The sequence below is a fragment of the Dermacentor silvarum genome, chromosome 7 (genome assembly GCF_013339745.2).
Source record: "Dermacentor silvarum isolate Dsil-2018 chromosome 7, BIME_Dsil_1.4, whole genome shotgun sequence".
Taxonomy (NCBI): domain Eukaryota; kingdom Metazoa; phylum Arthropoda; class Arachnida; order Ixodida; family Ixodidae; genus Dermacentor; species Dermacentor silvarum.
The window spans coordinates 22797200-22818217 of NC_051160.1; the positions used below are offsets into that span (position 1 = coordinate 22797200).

Here is a 21018-nt window from a genome sequence, read left to right on the forward strand (position 1 = left end):
AACAAACTTATGACCGCGAAAGATTTACTTTCGAAAATGAATTTGAGGTTTACCGGTGAAATGCCTCTCATCGTTCTGTGCATAACATTTTTGGAGTCATTTACGCAGCGCCTCAACATCCAATCGCGGAAATGCGCATGCGGAAGGGAATGGCAAATGGTGTCAGGGATACACGAAAATCGAAACTTAATGTGCGAAAGTCTTCCGTCGTGCTTCAACGCGAAATGTGAAGAAAACGCTTCAATTCTCGCTCACGGGCGTGGCTAAGCTAATTGCACGCTAAACAGTTAAAAGAGCGGCATATGTATCCGATGTGCGCTGCAGGCGATTAAAGGCCATTCATGTCGCCGAGGCTCTGCGATCGAACGCACAAGCGAACCAACACTTCGAGCGCGAACTTAAACAAACGTGGGTAACAGTAAAAATTGAAACCATGTTATCGGCTATCGAAAGTCACGTAGGTGCTTTCGGAACTAAATTGGCACGCCGATCACTTTTAAGCGATCCACGAAACAAAGTTTACCAAGGCCACTATACTCTGGTTACACATAGCAGAAGCTTTGCGCCTCTGATCTCGATAAAAGCCTCTCTCTTCTGAAAACAAAAAAAAAAAAAGAAAGAAAGAAAAACACTGTTTTTACTTTCATACCGCTGAAATGAGATCACGATGTCAGACCATGAGACGATCGGCACTTGTAGTATGTTTAGATTAGTAGCCTCCCGCAATCGCACAATGAGCAGCGCGTCATAGCCAAAAGTAGTGAAAAACATTCACACAGAAATACCTGAAATAATGACCAGACTGCGACCGCGTCGGCTGAACGGTACTGGCAGCTTGATCAGATCACATCGGTACCGCAACAACGAACCGGGCGTACAGAGAGGAAAACGGTTGTCAGAAGTGTGCCTAACTGACGACAGGTGACAGCACGTCACAGGCCGGCGCGTGTTGTGAGGAGAAGCCACAGCTTCACGCCGCCAACCTGTGGTTTCCAGTTGTAGATACTGGCTTTTGATGACACCGTGTACATTAGGAAATTGTACGAATAAAAATATGGCACAAACTGACACCGCATCATGTCGTAATCAACCAATTCGTTATGGTTTGTTTGTGGGCTGGTTGGTTTCGGGTCATGGTGAACAGCTTGCAGCGCGAAAAAAAAAAAAAAAAAAGACAAGCACTCAAGACGTCCACACTTGTTCTTACAAAGTTCTTTGGTGCTTTACAACAAGTAATCTTTTTAATGGAACTATTGAATTCATTCTGTAAGCTTTGCACAAACGTGCTATGTGGCATGCGCACCGACCAACTCATACATTGTCGCATATTAACTCTATGATTGCCGCAACATACTAATATTTGGCTTGTTTGTTTTTACCGCCGTAATTGCAGTGTCTCAAAAGACAGAAATTATTTTATTAATTCTATGTAAAACGTGCATAGATATTGGCATAACGGTGCTACGGTATGTGGTCCTATCGGTGTTATCGCCAAGCGCGTTGAAACACAAATAGCTAGCCACCTGTTTCACACTGCGGCTAGCGAGCCTACGTCGACTCTACGTAGGTGGCGCCACCAGTTCCGACCGGGCCGGTAAATGACGTCAGCTTTCTGGTGCTTGCTGTGCGCTCGCTGCCGCTGACTCGATTTTCGAGAGGGACAGGTCGGTACTCGGGGAGAAGCCTGCCTCCGCTGGTTGCTGGTGTGGTGGTGCGTGCGTGTGTGTGCTGTTGTGCGCGGCGGAACGACGAGATATTCTTCATGCACAAGGCTACAGGCCGTGGCAGCTCTGCCGCCGCGGACGCTGGGGCCGTACCGACGAGACGACGGCCGCGTGCGAAGGGATTATGAGCGGCTCCTCGACGGCCGTGCACCGACGGGATTACTACACAGCTTCTGTGTCGCCGGGGGAGCAACGCCACGGAGTTGCGACGACGCGCTAGTGAAGGGGGGACACGACGAACGTCGGGAAGAGAGCCTCTCGGAACGAACCCGGCACTTTGAGGTGAGTGAAGCGGTCTCTCTCTCACTCTCCAGGCCTAAGCACGTCGTGCAAAGACTTCGGCGCCCCGTGTTTTGTTGGTCCGCTTGCGGCGAGATCGTTATGCAGGGAGATTCCTTTTTCGTGAAGTCGCGCTCTTTTTTTTCGATGAGTGCGAGCTATCGCCGCCGATAGCTCGCGTTTTGTTGTCGTCTGCAAAAAGCGACGCGTTAAAACACGGCGTGCGGCGGTTGCAGTTTCATGTCGCCCAATCGCCGCCGTTACACATCGAGCCAGAAAAAAAAGAAAAAAACCGGATCAAGAGTTGCCGCTCTTGACGTTCGTAGCTCGCTCGCTCGCTTTTCAGCAGTCTTCGTGAACGAGCCTGTCGTCGTTGTGAGCTACGCCGCCAACCGCCGGGCTGTCGCATAGCAACACCATTTTTTTGCTGCTTATTCCGGAACCCCCCCTCCCATGTTCTCGCTCGCGCCAGCCCGTGTGACAAACACGCCGCGAAGGCTGGGGCACAGAACGGCAAGGACGCTGTTTGCACGCCGTTGCCACTGCTGCTGCTTGTATGACGTGCACCGTGGCTATATTTTTTTTTCCCCTTTGTATTTTTTTCTCAGACTCGCATGCGCTATGAGGGTGCTTGTGCTGACATTGCGGATTTTTCATTGATGCCGCGGCGCCATGTCTGGCGGCATCGACAACGCGGATCGCCGTCGTTGGCCGGTGATTTGTAGTCGTCGCGGCGCGAGCTTATCTTCGAACGACGGCTCGTTGTCTGGCGAGAAATATCGCATCCGCCAGCGCGCTACACCGCACGTTGCGAAATATGACAATAGAAGCCGCTGCCTCTCCGCCGAAGGACATTCGGACGTGGTTCTTCTTATCACTCATCTTGTCGTGATCGCTTTGCACGCCGGTCAGATACTGTCACAAATTCTAGTCGAGCTTGCTGCAACTTTCGCGAGCAGTGGGGGTGAACTCGATGATCCAGTTGCTTGCGAAGCTGTACGCACGTGTGAGCAAAACTGAAACTGCGCGCAGTTCAGCTGTCGACGGCACGCGCATCTCGAAACTGATATCAGTGAAGGCGCTGAAACAAAACGTCATTTGCTGTATCCAGTCGACGAGAGCATACTTTGTATGGAAGATAGAAAAAAAAATATATTTCATGGGATATTGTTGTAAATTTGGTTTATCTCACGATTTGAAGACCTACGGTGTTAGTCAGAACGCTGACGACGTCGTGTCTTATCGTTCAATGTTGCATCGGATTTTATTTCGTTAAATAGCTTGGCTAGCGTTAGCTGGGACACACGGTAAGAAAAATCAGCACTTGGCTGTTTCGGTCGAATTCAATGCGATAATGTTTTCATGGTATGTGACGCGAGTTCACCTGCTCGGCATGTTTCGTTTTACGCCCGCAGTACCTTCTCTGTCTGCTGACGTTAGAAAAAGAAAAAAAAACGAATTAAGTAGGTGCAGTACTTTTAATCGACATTTCCTGCCCTGGCAGGTAGGTCCCGTAGAACAATGGTCTATTACAACTCCCCCGGGGCATCAAAAGTTGCTGCCGCGCATATTTCTTGACGAGGCACGTATGGCCGTCGGCGGCGGCGGCATTGCTTTGCGTAGGCCGGCCGGCTCGCTTTGCATTTCGGTGTCGGGTGTGGGTATACGCGGGGGGAGGGCTAAAGAAAACACTACAAACCAGCACGCCGAAGCATTTGGCGTAGTACGCTTACACGCCTCTGCTGTGTGACGTGCTGCCGTGCGTGGGTTCGTTGATCTCAGCTTTTGACTAACCGCCTGGCCAGGTTCGACGCCCGCTTCATTTCGCGCCCCTTTTCTTTTTGTCCCCCCCCCCCCCCCCACACACACCCCTTGTCGCCCATCTGCGCGTTGTTTGGCGTTGTCTCGCGAGAACGGTGCAGTTCTGCGGAAGGCATGGTCCGCGACGTAGTCTGCTGTTCTTACGTAGTCAGTGTGTTCTTCCGCGACACGTCTGCTCCTGCTGCTTGTCGTCTGCTTTGGGACGCAACCAGCCTCAAATGAAGCTCTGTGCAGACGGATCATTTCTTCTTCCTCCATGTAGAAGACGTACGTAAGCATGACGTACGTGCGGTGGGACGTCAAAATGGTTTTACGCGTGCACTTTCGTGAAAGAAATTACTCTAGCGCGTAGTTTGAATGCTGCAGTCACTGAACCGCCTCGCAGAATGCCGCTGTCGCCTGCTGTGAGAAGCTGTCCTCGAGTGGAACTCCATCCAGGCCACGAAGCGATCCAGACGACGAAGCGTGATGCGAGGTGTGGCGTCGAAATTGTTTTCAACGGTTTCAACTTTGTGAAAGAAATCATTTGCACGCGGCAGGACACTGAACCGCCACGAAAATTATATAAATGATAGAATGTCTGCTTCGATGAATACGTGGCGATGTTGATTAGTAATTAATTAAAGGTGGTACCGTTTATCCTATAATTAACTTAAGCTCAACCTAGGAGCTTGTTTAACTTGTTTAGCTTGTTCACACCTAGAACACATAAAAAAGCCAAATGTGCGGGAACACATATGCGTGACGCCACATTGACGTCATAGGACCCGAAGTTTTGGCGCGAAATTCAAAAATATTAAGTTTTCTATCAGCTTATGTAACGGAACTTCAATACTTCAAACTTCTTTTCAGTCTTATGTCATTGGCTCGCACGCCGACTTGCCGGTCCGTGCACGGATCGGCCAGTTCACGCGACGCATTAGAAAGGAATGAACGGGAAATTAATCGTTACGAAATACGGTCATCTACCACGTCGAAAGCTCACCTTTCCTACCGAACGACGTCGGAAAGAGTTCCGAAAGAGAAATGTGCCGCTACCACGTTATTGTTCGCCTATACAATCGCCATTTGCTTCGGTTGTCGCAAAGTGTTTTTGAACGGAAATGAGCGTAAAATTTCTGTTTGAAACAGGAACTACTTTCTTTCCGCGCATCGCAAGGGTCCCCGGCCGCCCCAGAACACACGTCGTTGCGCGACTGTTAGCTCATGCATGTTGCAAACGAGCGGCGAAATCGCGCGACGACTCCGAATAAACGGGAAGTTTTTTTTTTTCTGTCTTTCTTTTTTTTTTTTCCGGTCGCCAAACCCCTATGGTCGCGTTGCGTTTTTCTTGCGCAAATAATTGGCCATCCTCTTGTGCGGTGACAGCGAGGGAAGAATCGTCGCCCACTAATCGGCCTTCGTCTGCCCGCGACGAGAATGTCATTTTCGTCTTGTCTGGAACCTCGTTCTGCTGTGGTGACCTAGGGAGCCAAGCGCTGCGGTAAGCCTCCTACCGCCTCTTTCATTCGCCTAACTGCTTGTACTTTTATTATTATTATTCTCTTGTTAGAATTGCGACGCGTGGCCATTAAAGTAGGTCGACGTTTCCTGCTGGAGGTGACTGGCGAACGCTCCCTGTATTTTATTCTGTTGCGAAGTGATCTAGGGGGAAAAAAATCTCAGGTGTCCTTAGCTATCGCCTAAGGGACGCGAAGGCGAAAGCCTTGCAAAGCCTACTGTGATTCACCTTAGTACACCCTAATCCTCCTTGATACACCTTAATCGACCTTAATTCACCCTAATCCACTTTAAGCCTCCTTAACACACCATAATTCACCTTAATCCAATCACTAATCAATCATTAACTTTGCTAATCATTAATTATCTCTTATACACGGCTGCACCTGCTTTGGTTCGCTTCTGGCCTTCCTTGGGTCACGTGACTTTCTGTACCTCACAAAGGCGACCTTCAAGCATAGAGATCTAAGGCTTTCGCCTTAAAGCACTGCATCGGGTTTTTGGGGCAACTTTACTACCATGCTCTCGTTACGTTTAAAAAGCATTGACAAGACTGGAAGGGGCGACAAGTTCTCAGAAGCGGGTTCACTCATCTCATTACACATGTTGCCTTGCATTTATACACCGTCCCCCGCGGCAGCCGGATTTTGATGCCGCCGGGATGCGACAAACATTCGTAGTACGTTGGTGCACGTGCAGGTTGAATAAATTGCACGATGCTCAAAACCAATCTGAAGCCATTCAAGATCATTACCCGCTTCTTTCAAAGTCGTCCGTGTATAGGATAGGGGCGCCAGATATTCGTCACTAATTATTAAAATGACGCGGGCGCAGTCCCCGTCAAGCCTCGTAGTGGCTTTTTTGGACTGCGTCCACAGCATTGTGTGTGTGTGTATGTGATGTTGAAATAAAGGCTTGATTACGTCCCATCTCACCAGATCCGTGCAATTAGTGAACGTTGTGGGTCCAGTCAGGTAAACTGGAAAGAGAACTTGCTGCGTGTATAATAATAATAATAATAATAATAATAAGAATAATAATAATAATAATAATAATAATAATAATAATAATACTTTATTGCCATCTTGTAATATGATACGTGGCGCGTCGGGCCTGTCAAAGCCAACAAAGAGACCTACACTGGGCCCGGCAACATCGGCGAGCGAAAAGAAAATGGCATTATAAGATCACTGGATGTTTGCGTCCATTTACTAAAGCCTATAAGAAATGACAGGGATCTAATTGACAATAACATCAGTAGCATGCGAGGAGACGGATAAAAAGAAAACATATGAAGTTTCGCAACAACTTAACCGTACTCTTTAAGCACAAGCGAGACAGGCTCAATTGAAGGGTCTCTCCGGGTGATTTTTCAGCATGGAAGCATGGTCCGCATATTGAAGGTTGATTTGCGTATAATTCAGAAGGGTCTTGAGTGTTGGGCTAGATGCTGACTGGAAAACTTGCGCGAAAAGATTTACACACGGAAGTAGCGCTCGTCTTCGTCTGTTATATATATATATATATATATATATATGCGCCACGTTTTCCAGCCAACAGCTTCGTGTACAAGGCAGCACAGCGTAAAATCATGTTACTAACGCACAGTCGATGGAACCACGCTAAACTTTTTTTTTTCTTTGGAAATTTCCGCGTGACGTGATATTTGGCCGTCAATTTATCGACCTTTTATGGTGTTCACCATAAATTAGATGTTACGAGAAAAATACATACCACCAACACCAGTTTACGATGCATCGCAAGGTCTGCAGATCGAAGAGGGAAATCGGAGTATCCGCCAATCCTGAGCAGGCTTGTGCTGCTGTGTGCGACCAGTGGCTGGCTCCAATCTTTTGACATACTAAGCGCCGAAACTGTGCCAAAGTAGTTCCTTATTCTATTCCTTATTCTTAATCCCCCTGTAAATGCTTGTTGACTATAGGTATACGCATATAGCGCACCGAGATGTAAATATTAAGCACCTCGACGCGAAGTGTACCGTTGTTGACATAGTTTTGCGAATATGACATTCCTTCCATTGCTCAAGTCCTCCAAGCCGGTCGAAATCATTTTTCCGCGGTATAACGCCTCGGAAGGTGAAGCTGGACGCTTTCGTCGTGACACGATCTCGCCGCCGATAATTTGGCACGGGCCGCCCCAATTTTTTTTTTTTTCGCGCGCCATGAATTGATTGGCTGTCTACTGCGAGGCTAGTAGGTCATCTTTACATCGCAAGGACTCGCGTTTGCGTAGCGTTGTGTTTACTGGTCGCCGTGGCCTTCGAGATTGGTGGTCGTGGCGCGGGAGAAATCGTCGCGACAATCTCGGAGGCAATTATTCCTCTTTGACAGGGCAGCGAACTTTTCGTGAATCTTGAATGCGTTTGGCCGTTGCGTAACATATGGCTTGGGTCGACCTTTAGTTTTGACGTGCAGCAATTTTTTTTTTTTTTTGCCTCTATCAGCCACTTTGGGCGCCTGCTGTGAGTCTTTCTGGCCTCGTATCGGGTCTACAAAAGAATATATATATATATATATATATATATATATATATATATATATATATATATATATATATTGTGATTCGAAGCTCTACCCATTAGGGCACAGGCGTGGTACGAGTGGATACCAGCGTTACCACCTTCCTTCCCTTGTGGTGCAACTACCGCCTTGAGACACTCTGTGACAATTGCCTGTTCCAGTACATGTCTGGATCGACCCAGGTTGTGACGAAACAGGTTGTAACGTCTCTCCGTCGGAGTGCAGCAAAGCGGTCGTCGTGACACGCACACGGTAGTAGCACATCGGCAGATCGATGTTGATTAGTAACTAAAGATAGTACCGTTTATTCTAAAATTGACCAAAACTCAACCTAGGGAGCCCTGTTCACACCTAGAACACACACACACACACAAAAAAAAAAAGCCAAATGTGCGGGAACAGATATCCTGAATAGTCATGCTAACTGCAGGATGATTCACGTATAACACTGATACGCACAATGCGTGGGATATACATAATACGTATTTGGCCCTTCTCTTTTGCTGTTACGTAATCGCAGAGCCCGTGTGGATGTATCGCTTAAATTGCAATTGATTTTTTTTTTCAGGCGTCATAACGAAGGAATTTCATAAATCTTTGAAGGTGGTCATGGTTTACTATAGAAGGGAGATAGTGTTTTTGGTTTGGCGGTATTGAGTCACATCGAGCGCTTTCCGCAGTGCTCTTGTCACGATTTACGTTTTTGCCAATATTAATTCTTTTTTTTCTGTGTTTCAAACCTGGCGTGATGGATTGGCGGATGGCTCTGGATTATTTTGAAACACCTGCAATACTGCAGAGCGCGCTGAAATTTCACAGCCCCCCCCCCCCCCCCCCATTTTTTTTTCTTTTTTTTCGTTCTGCGCCCTTCGGAAACACCTCGAGCTCAGCGACAGGAAACTACTAACACGAGCCTCTTGTTCTGGATTCAGCTTTGTTCTGTGATCCTATCGAACCTCCGGTGTTTCATTGATTGATTTATCGGTAAATCAATGAAACACATGCGGCGAAAAAAAAAAACGTTGCAACTGCGTTTTTCCTGAATATCGCAGGATTGAGTTTACGTATCTGATTCACCTTGAATGCATCGGCAGCTGTCTTGCGCGTCTCGACTACAGAAGCTTCTCTCCTCCCCTACTAGGTAACTATAACCACACGGACTCGAATGTAGCTTTTTTCAGGTGGAGCTTGTTTATCGCCGTCAGAAGAGCGAGAGATAACCATACCTTTCGCTGTGCCTGCCAACTTGCTCGCGCAAGACATCGCGAGAAAAAAAAAAAAAAAAACTGTCTGCTCGGCGCGCGATAAGAGGACGCCAAGAGAAAGTTTCGCAGAAAAAAGCCTTGAAACAGTCAGGCATGCGAGGGAGGGCCTGGGCTCTAAGTACGCTAGGCCAGGAAATAAGTACGCTCCAAAGACGGTTCTCCAAACCTCCCGGTTGACCGAGATGGGAGCTTGTGCGTGCGCTGGCTCGTGTTTGGCTGGCAGTTGGGGGCAAGAAGGGTGCTTCTGCCGAGTAAACCGTGCGACCAGCATGTACGCGATTATTTATCCAGGCTGAAGAGCGATGGGGTTATAATAAAATTTAAAAAATGGGTTGGTTGGAAGAACGCTAGCTGGGGAGGAGAAGGAAATAAGTACGTGGCCTATGAGAAGTTGGCGTACGTGTGTGAGTGAAAGGGGGGGGGGGGGGGGGGGAGCAGCGAATTTGGGCCACGCCCTTCTTAAGAGACTGTGGTACGGACGTGTGTGTAGTATGGTGCCTTCTCTTTCCGGAACAGTTGCTCCGGTCTCCTTCGATTCTCTCCGCTGCGCGTTTATATATAGTAGTGTTTGTGTGTGCGCGTTCGCGCTGGAGCTGCGTGTGTGTGTGTGCATCTCTTCGTTTCGTTTCTGTATTGGTTAGCGCACTTTTTCCAAGCGTGCAACAGCCTGTCCTCCCCGTTCGCCCCCCCCCCCCCCCCCTCTTCCCAGGCACTTCCCTCTCCCCATCTCTCCCGCGTTGATGGTTCGGCTATCTATCTCTCCATCCGCTCCTGCCGTCGGCACGTCGTTTGCACTACGCGCTCGTCTTCGTCCCACCGCTCTGCGTAAACACTTGGTCTCTCGCGGTCAGCGAGCTCCGACGTGATAAGCGGGTCGTCCGGCCCGGACCCGTTCCTCCTGCTGCTGCTGCGAGAGCACTCGACTCCGTCGCGGACCGTGTGTGTGTTTGGGGTTTGCGCGCAGCGTTATAAGCTGTATACGTCGTGTTTATCCCCCGCTGTCGCTGTAGGAGCTCTCCTAGCTGCCGCCCTTTCCCCATTATTTCTGCTTTCCATACCGTCCGCTCCCCCCCCCCTCCATCCTCCTTTCTCTCTCTCTCTTTGAGCACCGTACAAGCAGCCGGCGCGAGCGAGATAAATTTGTAACGCATTCAGTTCAACGCAACCTACGCAAAGTGTGTGATGTGCGGCCGACACACTTTGCGTTAGTTGCGTTGAGCGTTGAACTGAATGCGTCGCGAAGTTCTCTCTCTCTCGCGCGCGCGGCGGAGAAGCGAGACACGCATGGTGGAGAAGGAAAAGTGGTTCAACACCTGTCCAGTTGTACCTGCCTGTGTACGGCCGCGATTGTTTCGCGATGCGTTGTGATAACACTGGTTTTCGGGTCTAAATTCTCGAGCGAGCATCCCCCACACTCTTCCTCCAATACTTTTTTTTTTTTCACTCGGAAGGAGGGTGAGATAGGGTGGCAGGGAAATTACTTAAGTATATATGAGCCGAGTAAATTTCGCACAGCTGTTATGGTTTCATTGGGCTTTTGGTGGGTCCATCCATACAACTTGCCAAGATATTGTCGTCGATTAGTAGCAGTAGTAAACTTTATTTATATATAAAACGAAGTGCGATGAACGAGATGTCTTTGCAAACATTAAATAAGCATTACCGTGTTGGAACAAACACGCGCACCCCGCAAATGCAGGGAACCCCCCCCCCCCCCCCCCTGATCCCCCCCACGTTAACGAGTGGTCGTCACCTTGCCTTTGAGGGTCTTCAGTTCGGTCGGCCAACGCTGCCTTTTGTGTGTCACTGAGAGGATTCCATTGAATGGGCCTCCGCAGTGTCTTATCGCTGTCTCACCCCCTCAGCTGTTCTAGCAGTGATGCAGATACAACATCGGCCACTCGATACTTTTCTTCGAATGTTCACTCGCGTTCGTTATCCAACGCTTATACACTGTTCGCGCCGCAAGCTTACATACATTCACACGCGTTTGAACACGAGCTATTAATTGGGCTAGTTAGTGTGTATTCATTGCCCCGTGTCACTTCGTGTCCGCTTCATATCCAGTGTTCGTTTCGTCCCTGTTGCGTCCTACACAGTACGTAGCGCAAGAAAAATTAACACGTCTAGGCATTATACCCTGGCGCGCCCTCAACACAGGCCAGTCACCACAACACATGTACGTAGGCTCGCGCTTCAATCTCAGCTCGGCGATCCGGCACCTTCTCCCGCTTCTCCTCGCGTTATAAGCACGTGCTTCGGGTCATCCCCGTCGCTGCCTTCGCGAGTGCTCTCCCTCCCCCCTAGTCCCTTGTGATAATGGCTCTGGCCTGGCAACGGCGGCCTCGTTTGGATATCAGCTCGACCCATCGCCGGCGCTCTCTTCTCGTCTACGACCTGCCGGCAAGTACGGGCGGCGCGGGCCGTGACTGGCCCGAAAGAAGTTCCGCGCCCTGCCGGAGGAGGCGCCGTCATGCAGCGACAGTTCCGCGCATGCGCGCGCGCCGCGCCCGCACGTTCGGCAGCCGAGAGGTGCAGTGAACGCGGCGACGGTGCCGAAATGAAATTTCGCCGTAACGAGGGTGATCCCTTTAGCACTGGCTCGTCTATGTAGAGATCGAGTGCGGGGATCCACGCCTACCGACGCCGATAACGCGAGACTGCGAGGTCGGCTGGCCTCCAATTCCCCCCCCCCCCCCCATGACGTCAGCGTCTCCCTGACACTCCTCCGGCGTTGTGTGCAAATGACGGGCGCAAAAAATAAAAAAAAATAACACAATACGCGTGGTTTTAGTTTGACTCGTATCGGTGGCATCAAAAAACGAGGTACGTGCAAGTGTGTGTGTGTGTGTGGGGGGGGGGGGGGGGGGGGGTAAGCAAAACTTTGTGGACGCGGATAAATAAACGTTCCCGGTCGAAGCTACAGTGTGGAAAGTTGAGTGAAATGGCGAACGTTCAACACAAACGACGGACCCGGGTTGTTTTCTCGCAACAGACCCAGGGTAGTGTTTTTCTTGCAATAGCGGTCAGCCACGTCATGTTCCAAGTACTCCAGTCTCCCAAACAAGAGGCTGGCCGAATGCTTCGTGTGGAGATCGCATCTTGGAATGGTCGGTGCTGATGACCCGTCATATCTGCCACGGATTGTTGCGGGTGCTCGCCACGAGCGAGTGGCAGTTATATACGAGTATATATGCGTGGCAGATGTGTACCCTCTCAGCCTTTGCGAGTGTCATTTGTGGCAGCCTTCGGCCAACGACAGTAGTCGAGATAGAGTACTTTAGAATCGGACGAGAATCCTTGTTTTTGGGATGGCTGGTTCGTACTTGGCGCTAATTTGAAAACGTTACGACAGAACGGAGGTTGGTGTAGAACATTGGACTGCCATCCCTTCGAAAAAAAAAAGAATTCTATCTATCTATCTATCTATCTATCTATATCTATCTATCTATCTATCTATCTATCTATCTATCTATCTATCTATCTATCAACGAATGGGCGTCGTCAGCTCCACGTGCATCTACGCCGTCTTTGTCCCGTAGCGACTTTTCAAAAATTAGTGCGAGTTTCAAAAATAGCGGGCACAATCTACTCTGCGTACACCAACGAAAGTCGGTGTTATCACCCTGTTTAGTATTTTTTTTATGTGTGTATTGTTACCCTTAATTGCGTGTACGTTTCACATGCATAACAGCCAGTCGCAGCTATCCTTTTTGTTTTAAAAATAATTAAACATCATTATTGTCTTTCAGTAATGTGCGTACCATTTGATTGGGTGTGTGTCTATTCAACGACGCACAGCATTCCTCGATGGGGCCGGGGCACTTAAAAATAATTAAACATCATTATTGTCTTTCAGTAATGTGCGTACCATTTGATTGGGTGTGTGTCTATTCAACGACGCACAGCATTCCTCGATGGGCCGGGCACTCTAACAGGATGTACTCTGGGCCGATCTCGGAGGCTGTGACGATTTGTTTTTTGTTTTTTTCGCATGTGTTCACCGCGAATAGGTCAAGTGGTTCTGAATGCAAGATATTGGACGCGCGAGGGGATGAAATGTGTGGAGCGCGATCTTATATAACGGTTCGCTTTCCGAAGCGCTATATCAGATCGCACCCGTGATGGAGGGCGTCCTACAATTTATTCTTCGGGGCAGTGTTTTCAGCTCATAGAAAGTGTATAGGAAAAAAAAAAAAAATCCCGGCTGTCACGCTATGTAAGCATTGACAAATAAAGCACTCTGTCTTTTCCTTTCGTTCTTACTTTCTTTGCTATACGCTTTGTGGGCGCTGAAACACTACCACGAGGAATATACATCGCCAACGAACATTATTGAACCGCAATATGTGTTCGGTAAGGAGATTCTGGTTGGGGGCGTGGGGGATGCGCAAATGGCGCGCCGTGTGAAGCTGCGAAACGCCCTGTATACAGTAGCACGATTCCACCGGTTTCTTTTAGTTTTTTTTTTTTTTCCAGCTTATTCTTTCTTTTCTTTTTTTTTTTTTTTTTCGGGTAACATGGTCGAGGTTCTCAGCGTACCGTGACCGAAGAGGGCATGTCTCTCTTCTTCTTCTTCTTTTTTTTTTTTTATTCCCCTTCCTTTTCTTTCTTTCTGTTTTTTGCAACTGCTCGCTGCCTGCCCGATTCTGTTGCCTTTCGCCGACGGCGCGAGGTGTGGTTTGGAGAAGCTGCCCTTTGCAGACGACGCTTACGCACACATGCGCCGAGCCGTTTGCGAGCGCGATGACTCACGCTCGGCGATGCAAACCTCCCTCCGCCCGCGCGCTCTTTTGTATACTTTCCGGGGCTGCCTGCGTTCAGTTAGGTGCAGGGCGAAGCGGTCGTGCCGAGGCTGTCACGTGACCCTGCCATTAGGAGATCGGTCTCTCTCTCTCTCTCTCTCTCTCTGTAGGTTTTGGGTTCGAACCCACAATTTTTTTCTTGCAGCATTTACAGATGTATCCAGCCGCCACTGTGTGATTGACGCCACGCCGTGCAACGTTATTTTCCATCTCCGTTAACCGCGCTTGACTCCTCACCCGAGTGTTCGAGATAGTTGGCTGCTGGGATAATTGGCACGTGGTGTCTAGAAGGGAAGCGTAAGCTCGTCGACGGCAGAGAAACTAGGTGGTGCGATGAAGTTAGGAAACTTGCATGCATAAGATGGTGTCGGCTGCCACGAGACAAGAGATCGCTGGGAGAGGCATTCGTCCTACAGTGGACATGAATAGGCTGCCGATGATGATGATTGTCGAAAACAGCTCGAACTAGCGAGACAATGAAGAGAGGCAGGCCACAGCGATATGCAGTGGCAGAAATCTCTACATAGTGGTTGCATCGTCACGAGTGGTTCAGTTCGGTGAGTGCTGGTCAGCGGCCGAGCACGATGTCGTACGCCAGATCGCCGGTGTGACAGTTGACGTTCCTCCATGGGCTGATAAACTGAAAAAGAAAAAGCTCACTTGCAGATTTGATGTCCTTACCCGCCGCCGCGGTGGTTTAGCGGCTATATGGCGTTGCGCTGACTAAGCACGAGGTCGCCGGTGCGATGTCCGGCCGCATTTATAGGTGAAGGCGAAATCAGACGATGTCCACCCCTTCCCCCCCCCCCTGCTTCTTTTAGATGCGAAGCAGCTTATGGCGGGGGCTTTGTCCGTCCCTCCTGCGGCGTCCCACAGCGCATGCGCGTCCCCTCCCCCTCTCTCTCCTCTAGGAATCATCTACTGTACGAAGCGGCGCCCGCGTCCCACACCCCCACAGCGCATGCGCGTCCCCTCCCACTCTCTCCTCTCCTAGGCTCCCCCCTTTCTCTCCTCTAGGAATCCGGAGCGGCGCGCACGACAGGTGGTGCGACAGCTGCATACTCCGCTGGGGGCGCCAAGGTAGTTCCGCGGTATGAAAATGACGGAGCGCTGCGATGAGCGCTCGGGCCGCTGCTGCGAAACCATCTCCCGCTCAAGCTAACCATCTCCCCGCTGCTTCGCATCCACACATGGTTCCCTTTAGCAGGAGGTGGAGTAATTTTTATGCTGTGTATGACTAGCGGCAAATCCCACGTGGCAAAATAAGAGAAAATCCTGCAGAACCTATCGCACGGTGAATGTTCACGTTGATGCGATTAACATTGAAGCAATGTAGCGAGACACCGTATAGACACCTGTATTTGTACAATCTGTGAGGGGGAGGAACTAAAAATGCTAGTCGCATTAAATTATTATTGTTGTTGTTGTTGTTGTTGTTGTTGTTGTTGTTGTTGTTGTGGGCGTTTATTATCATCGCGTATTTGCTGCTTTGGTTCGCGGACGAGCTCCCGGACCTAATAAACGTCGTCCCAAGTGAGACGTCATACGTGGTGGAGGTGACTTCGTCGACAGGTGGCGGTGAATTATTGTAAAATGTGCAGATTTCAGTCTACGTTGTCGGGAATAACCGGCGCAACATTTACACTACGGCGTTGCCCGATGGCTGAGTTTGCGTCATTCATTAGTCGGACGTGTAAGACTTCGAGAAAGTTCGAATCCTTGCCTGACGTCTTCGGTAAACTCCCAACTAGGTGGCAACTAGGCACTGCACGCAACTGTCACGGGAGCGAGCGGGAGCCACGCCGACGCCTGTACATACACTCGGGACGCGCATTGTGCGATCGGCGGGACGGCGGCAGTGGCGGCGCGACCTTCCGGTTTACGAACGAGGCGCATGGTGACGGGGAGAAAGCCGGGAAAAAAAAATAAATAGTATATAAAAGGATAGGTAGAAGAGTGAGAGAGAGAACTGAAAGTGAAGGGCGGCAAGCGGGAGGAAAAAAAAAAAAAACGGAGCAGCGATCCGACGCACTTTTGACGGCTTTGCCGAGAGCGAGTCACAGCGCGCACGCAGTTTGAAAAGGGGCTTTTTGCGCGACTCTTCGGTGACGCGCGTTGCGGTCGGCACGTGTTTCGAGCGCGCCCTCTTTTGAACTGTAGATGGCTAGGACTCGGTGGCGCGGCTGTTGCTGCACAGAAACTCGTCCACGTCGCTATGGTGGCTAACGTCGTCCTTGCCGAGAGGCAAAGCCTTGCGTGCCGAGGGTTTTTCTGGCATATGCACGCTGTTGCGTGCGTCTCCGCTTTTCGTCGTGGAATGTAGAAAAGAGAGAAGAAAAAAAAAGCGATAGATAGATAGACCGGCTTGCCTGGTGTGAGAAAGACTGTGTGCGTGTAGTCTTGATAGTGGGCGCAGGAGCGATTTCGAAAGCTCACGCAACTCCGCCGTCGACACCTTGGGAGAGATAAACCGGAGGAGCGGCGATAAACTGACGCGTGTATAATGCTGGTCAGCAGCAGACTCCCCCCCAACTCTACATATCGCTTTTCTACTAACTAGGCAGCACAGCATCTCTCTTTCTGTTTTCTTCTCCAGTCTGCGCAAACGCGTGTAGTTTGTGTATTTCTTGATATCATACACGTGTCCTGCCGAGTCGCCAAGCGACTCGGCAGCCAAGCGCATCGTGGCTGAGCTACGGCACTTCAACGACGCCTCGGGGCGTAATGGCCACACGTTTAGTTTTGGCCGCGGTGGTTTTGGGCCACGGTCATCGTTACGGCGCGGATTAAGCCAACTAATCTAGTGACGTTGACTGCATGCCTGCGGCAGCGCTCGAAGTTGATTGATTAATGGATTCTATTGGCGCTAGGGGGGCGTTCGAAATTTTGCGTGCTCTTTTTATGCGTGGTTCAAGACGGGCGGGTATCTATAGAAATTTATTGAAGCCAGGTTCAAGAACGGGCTAGTCGGTAGTCCACAATGAGAAACTACAGCGCAGAAACAGACAAGCGACGAAATATAGGGGAGAGACGTAACGTATAGTCGGTTGATTTCATTCACTTCGTTTGCGTGAACGTCCTGGACGCGAGCGAAATCGAGTCGTATAAGTCGAACCGACCCAGTTCTAGAACAGACCGCGTTTACACGCAGCTTGCCGAGTGGGTCGAACGAGTCAACCTACGTTTTGCAAATGCACCTCTTGCAGGCCCGGCCCGGTCGAACTGCTAGCGTTTTTCGTGAACCCGACGACCGGTTTTCGAGCCGACTCGACACGCCTTTTGTCGGGCGCTCTCTCGCTCAGGGCCCTTCGCTCGAGCGCGCAGTCTCTTCTGTAATCGCGCATCTCGCTTCTCGTCTATCGCGATGCCTTTGCTTTGCTTTCCGGCGGTCGCCATTATATCGGCGCCCTTCACCGGGCTGCCGTGTAATGGGGGCTCATTACACAGAGCCGCCCCTGAACGCACGCATACTCCGTCGCAGCGCCGGTTCTGTGCTGACGTCAGATCCTTGAAGATGGAGAGGGGGCTGGGGGAGATGATACGAAACGTTACACAAAATACGCAAGAAATGAGAGCCCGAGCAGCTATTGATAATGAGGCATCGAAGAAGAGGCGAAAGGGCTGAGCGGGCAGAACCGGAATCTGAACAAGCGCTGGAGCAACTTGGGGGAAAAGGTAGGCCGGCGGGGAGAGATGCTGTAAAACAACGGCCGCTGGTGGATGGTATTCGCGCTAACGGACAAGCCGATAAGCGCGGCACTTCAGGAATGGGCGGAGGAGGAAAGGGGAGGGAGGAAGGACTTCTTTAGATGAAGGAATGAATGCCGCGCTTTGGAAACTTGGCGGCCATTGGCGCTGAGCCGTGCTCCCTCAAGGGCTGCAGAAGATAACGTCCAACCTTTCCTTTCTCGAACAAAACCACTTAGTAACTTGGCGGCCTGCGCTAGCTGCGCGGCGTCTGTCCGTGCATCTCTGCGGAAGTTGTGTATAGATGGCGCCAGTGTATGGATCTCGAGCCGAATGCACGAAGCGCGCGGGCGAGCGATCGCATCTCGGGCGTGTGCTCTTGTTTTCTTTGCTGCAGCATGCACAGTCAAGTACTTTTTTTGAAGGTTGTAAATGTTAAAGTACCCTATATGGCTATAGCTCGCGCATGCAGAGACGTCTGCTTTTGCCTGCGTGTCATAAAATAGAGTGATCTTGCGCTTATACCGCTGCTCTCTTCTTGCTCAAGTTTCTTGTCGAGATCGCATTTTTTGGTCCGGATCGTTCAGTATAGACACTTGGCGCCGTTTTCACTGCGTGGTTTTCAAGAAAAAAAAAAAAAGTATGTCAGGTTCCTCCCGCCGTGAGTGGATTCGCAACGTGGCGGCTATGACGTCACGAGGTCTCCTCCACGGTGGAAGAATACGTTGGTCTCCTCCGTCGTCTTGTCTGTTGTGTACGGCAAAGCATGGCCTTCGAGATTGGTGTTCACTTCTCGCTGGTGGGTGGGTGGGATCGCAGACGAAGGGCAAATTCTCATTGTTCTTTCCATGAAAAAATGTGGTTAAGTGCCGCGAAGTAGGCGGCTGTGCCTTAACCGTATGTGTGTTGAGGCCCAGGGGCCGTTCCGTCCTTATCAAGGGGAGTGCTAACCGTCTCTCCTTTTATACAACACGTTATAAGGGAGTCGTGCGCGGCTATATATAGCCCTCGTATTGCGACCGCCACACATTTGACTGTCTGGTCGTTGCGGCGAAATTGAAGGTAAGTTACGTAATCTACGCAGGGTATATGAGGATGGGCCTACTACCGTAGGTTCTGTGCATCGATCTGTTTATTGGAAATTTCATTTCCTGAAAGTTTAATTCCAGGATACAAATAAACTATTGCTGGAAGGAGGCCCGTCCGCGTGAATAATCAACTCCTGACTCTGTGTGTATTGTCATAGTATTTCAAGTACACTTAAATTATTTTGTGCACGGCCTCGGTCAAAGTAGTTTGTTACAGCTGTTTATTTCGCGTAGTACAAATGTCGCAGTTTCACCCGAAAGGCGAAGCATCAATTGCGATAGCAAATTAGTAGAGCTATACGTGGTAAGGATAGTAGTTTTATCAGCTGTATAAACTTAGACATGCAGCAGCACCAGCAACGCGCAGAACTGTTGTCGACGCCGTCGGCGTTTTGCCTGCGTTCGCACCGAACGCGCGCGGCGTTGGTTACTGTTGTCGGTGCCTCTGGGGGCGGCTCGCAGGTTTTCGACGAGATCAGAACACACTCGTCGAGCAGCGTCCGAAGTCTTTACCACCTTCTCGCCTCGCAACGTTTTATTGCGATAGCAATTATATGGACACTTCAACCGGATTTCTGCCGTCGTCGTCGCCGTCGCCGTGAAATTCCCTTCTACTCTGCCAACAACCGCGCTCGTCGCTCGCTCGCACCGTCGTTTATCTCCACACGGCTCTGACCTTTATGCGCCGTGCATTCGCCGCTCAGTTTCCGTTGAAGCGATAGACCGCACGTACCTTCGCCCGCTGCTGCGGCTTATGCGCTTGCTGCCAGCGTTTTGACAGTCGTTGTCTGCAGTCATTTAGTGTGATCTATTCATGTTTGTTTGTGCGCGCTCACACCACGCTTGTTCATTCAGTTAGCAATAGTCGGGCCACATTTTCCAACGCACGCTACACATGCAATGCTGCCCGGGTCGGCAGTGCAGCGCTACAGGTGTGTCCCTTCGCACGCGCTGCCCACGGGAAGCGCTTCTCATCAACACCACCGTTTCACACGCGCCTTCTCGTGGTCATCGAGTCTCTCTTCATGTCGGTCTACTTACGCCTGCAGCACACCTGCTTACTTAATCAGCTCATGTTTACTACAATTCATATTGCTACCAAAGCCGCTCACCTTACTTCGTATGACATTGCTGTGTTGCTATCGCATTCATTGCTTCGCCCTTAGGGCGAAACTGTGACATTTTTTATATAAGTACGCATTTGGTGCCGCAGCTAAACGTCGCCTCCCATCGCTCCCTCCCGTCCCCCATGGCCTTTCGCGCGACGGAAGAAGTCGCGTTGCTCTCTTCTCTCTCTCTCTCTCTCTCTCTCTATATATATATATATATATATATATATATATATATATATGGTGATTTTAAAGGAGGAAAGAGACGCTTAATTCTGCAGCCGTTCAGGGAGCACGGCGCAGAAAGCGCGTTTGCTCTCCGCCGTGCGTTCGCTCCCCGTGATAGCGCGCGCGATCCCTCGCGCGCTTTACTCGCACACAAAGTATACGGCGCGCGCCGAGGATTTCATCGCCGTTACACGTCATACGGAACCTCACGGCGACTGCGACGCCCGACGGCAGAAATCCGCTTTGAGTGTCCATATAATTGCTATCGCAATAAAAGCAGGCAAGTAACAGCGCCAAGCGTTATTATACTGAAGGATCCGGACCGTAAAAGGCGATTCGAGTAAGAACGAAGCAGCGGTGTAAGCGCTTTTTTATGACGTGAGGGGAGAAGCACACGTATAAATCGGCATTGCGGGAGAAACGTTGCCGCCAGTGCGGCTTTCCCATGTAAACAATGCCGCGTTGAAGGTTGAATGCCGTATTCGGTACACGTCTGTGCCGCCGCTCGGTGCTTCGACGTGGTGTTCCCGCGAGTACGCTTGAATCTTCGGACCATATAGCAGCGGCGGCGTAAAGTGTCTCCGTCGAAACCTTGTAACAACACGGCGCGGGCGGCATTATAGGGACGACACAATGGGAAGTGGCATCTGTTTACATATATACGTGCCCCAAGCGACGGCCACACTCCACGTATACATTACAGCATAATTGCTGGTGTTCGTGTGCGTTCTAGAATGTTGTATACACCCTGTTTGCAGCAACAGCCTCGATGTCTCGAGAATTACCGCACGCCGCGGTGTACTATATATATATGCAGCTCTACTCGGTGCTGGGCGGCCCGGCATCTCCAGGGTAGTGTTTATATTATACGTCGAGTGGAGACGTGTTTGTATAGCGTGCTTCCGTCATAACTTCGCTTGGGCCAATCGTGGACGAACTAAGGGACGTATATCTCTTGCAAGGCGAGTTCTG

General features: G+C 50.2%; 1 non-coding gene across 1 annotated transcript; it reads right to left on the reverse strand.

The window, feature by feature from the left end:
* Window positions 1-18471: 18471 nt before the first annotated feature.
* On the reverse strand, window positions 18472-18594 carry LOC119459817 (U6atac minor spliceosomal RNA). Its single transcript, XR_005193818.1, has one exon. It is a non-coding gene; the product is annotated as a U6atac minor spliceosomal RNA (small nuclear RNA).
* Window positions 18595-21018: the final 2424 nt, after the last annotated feature.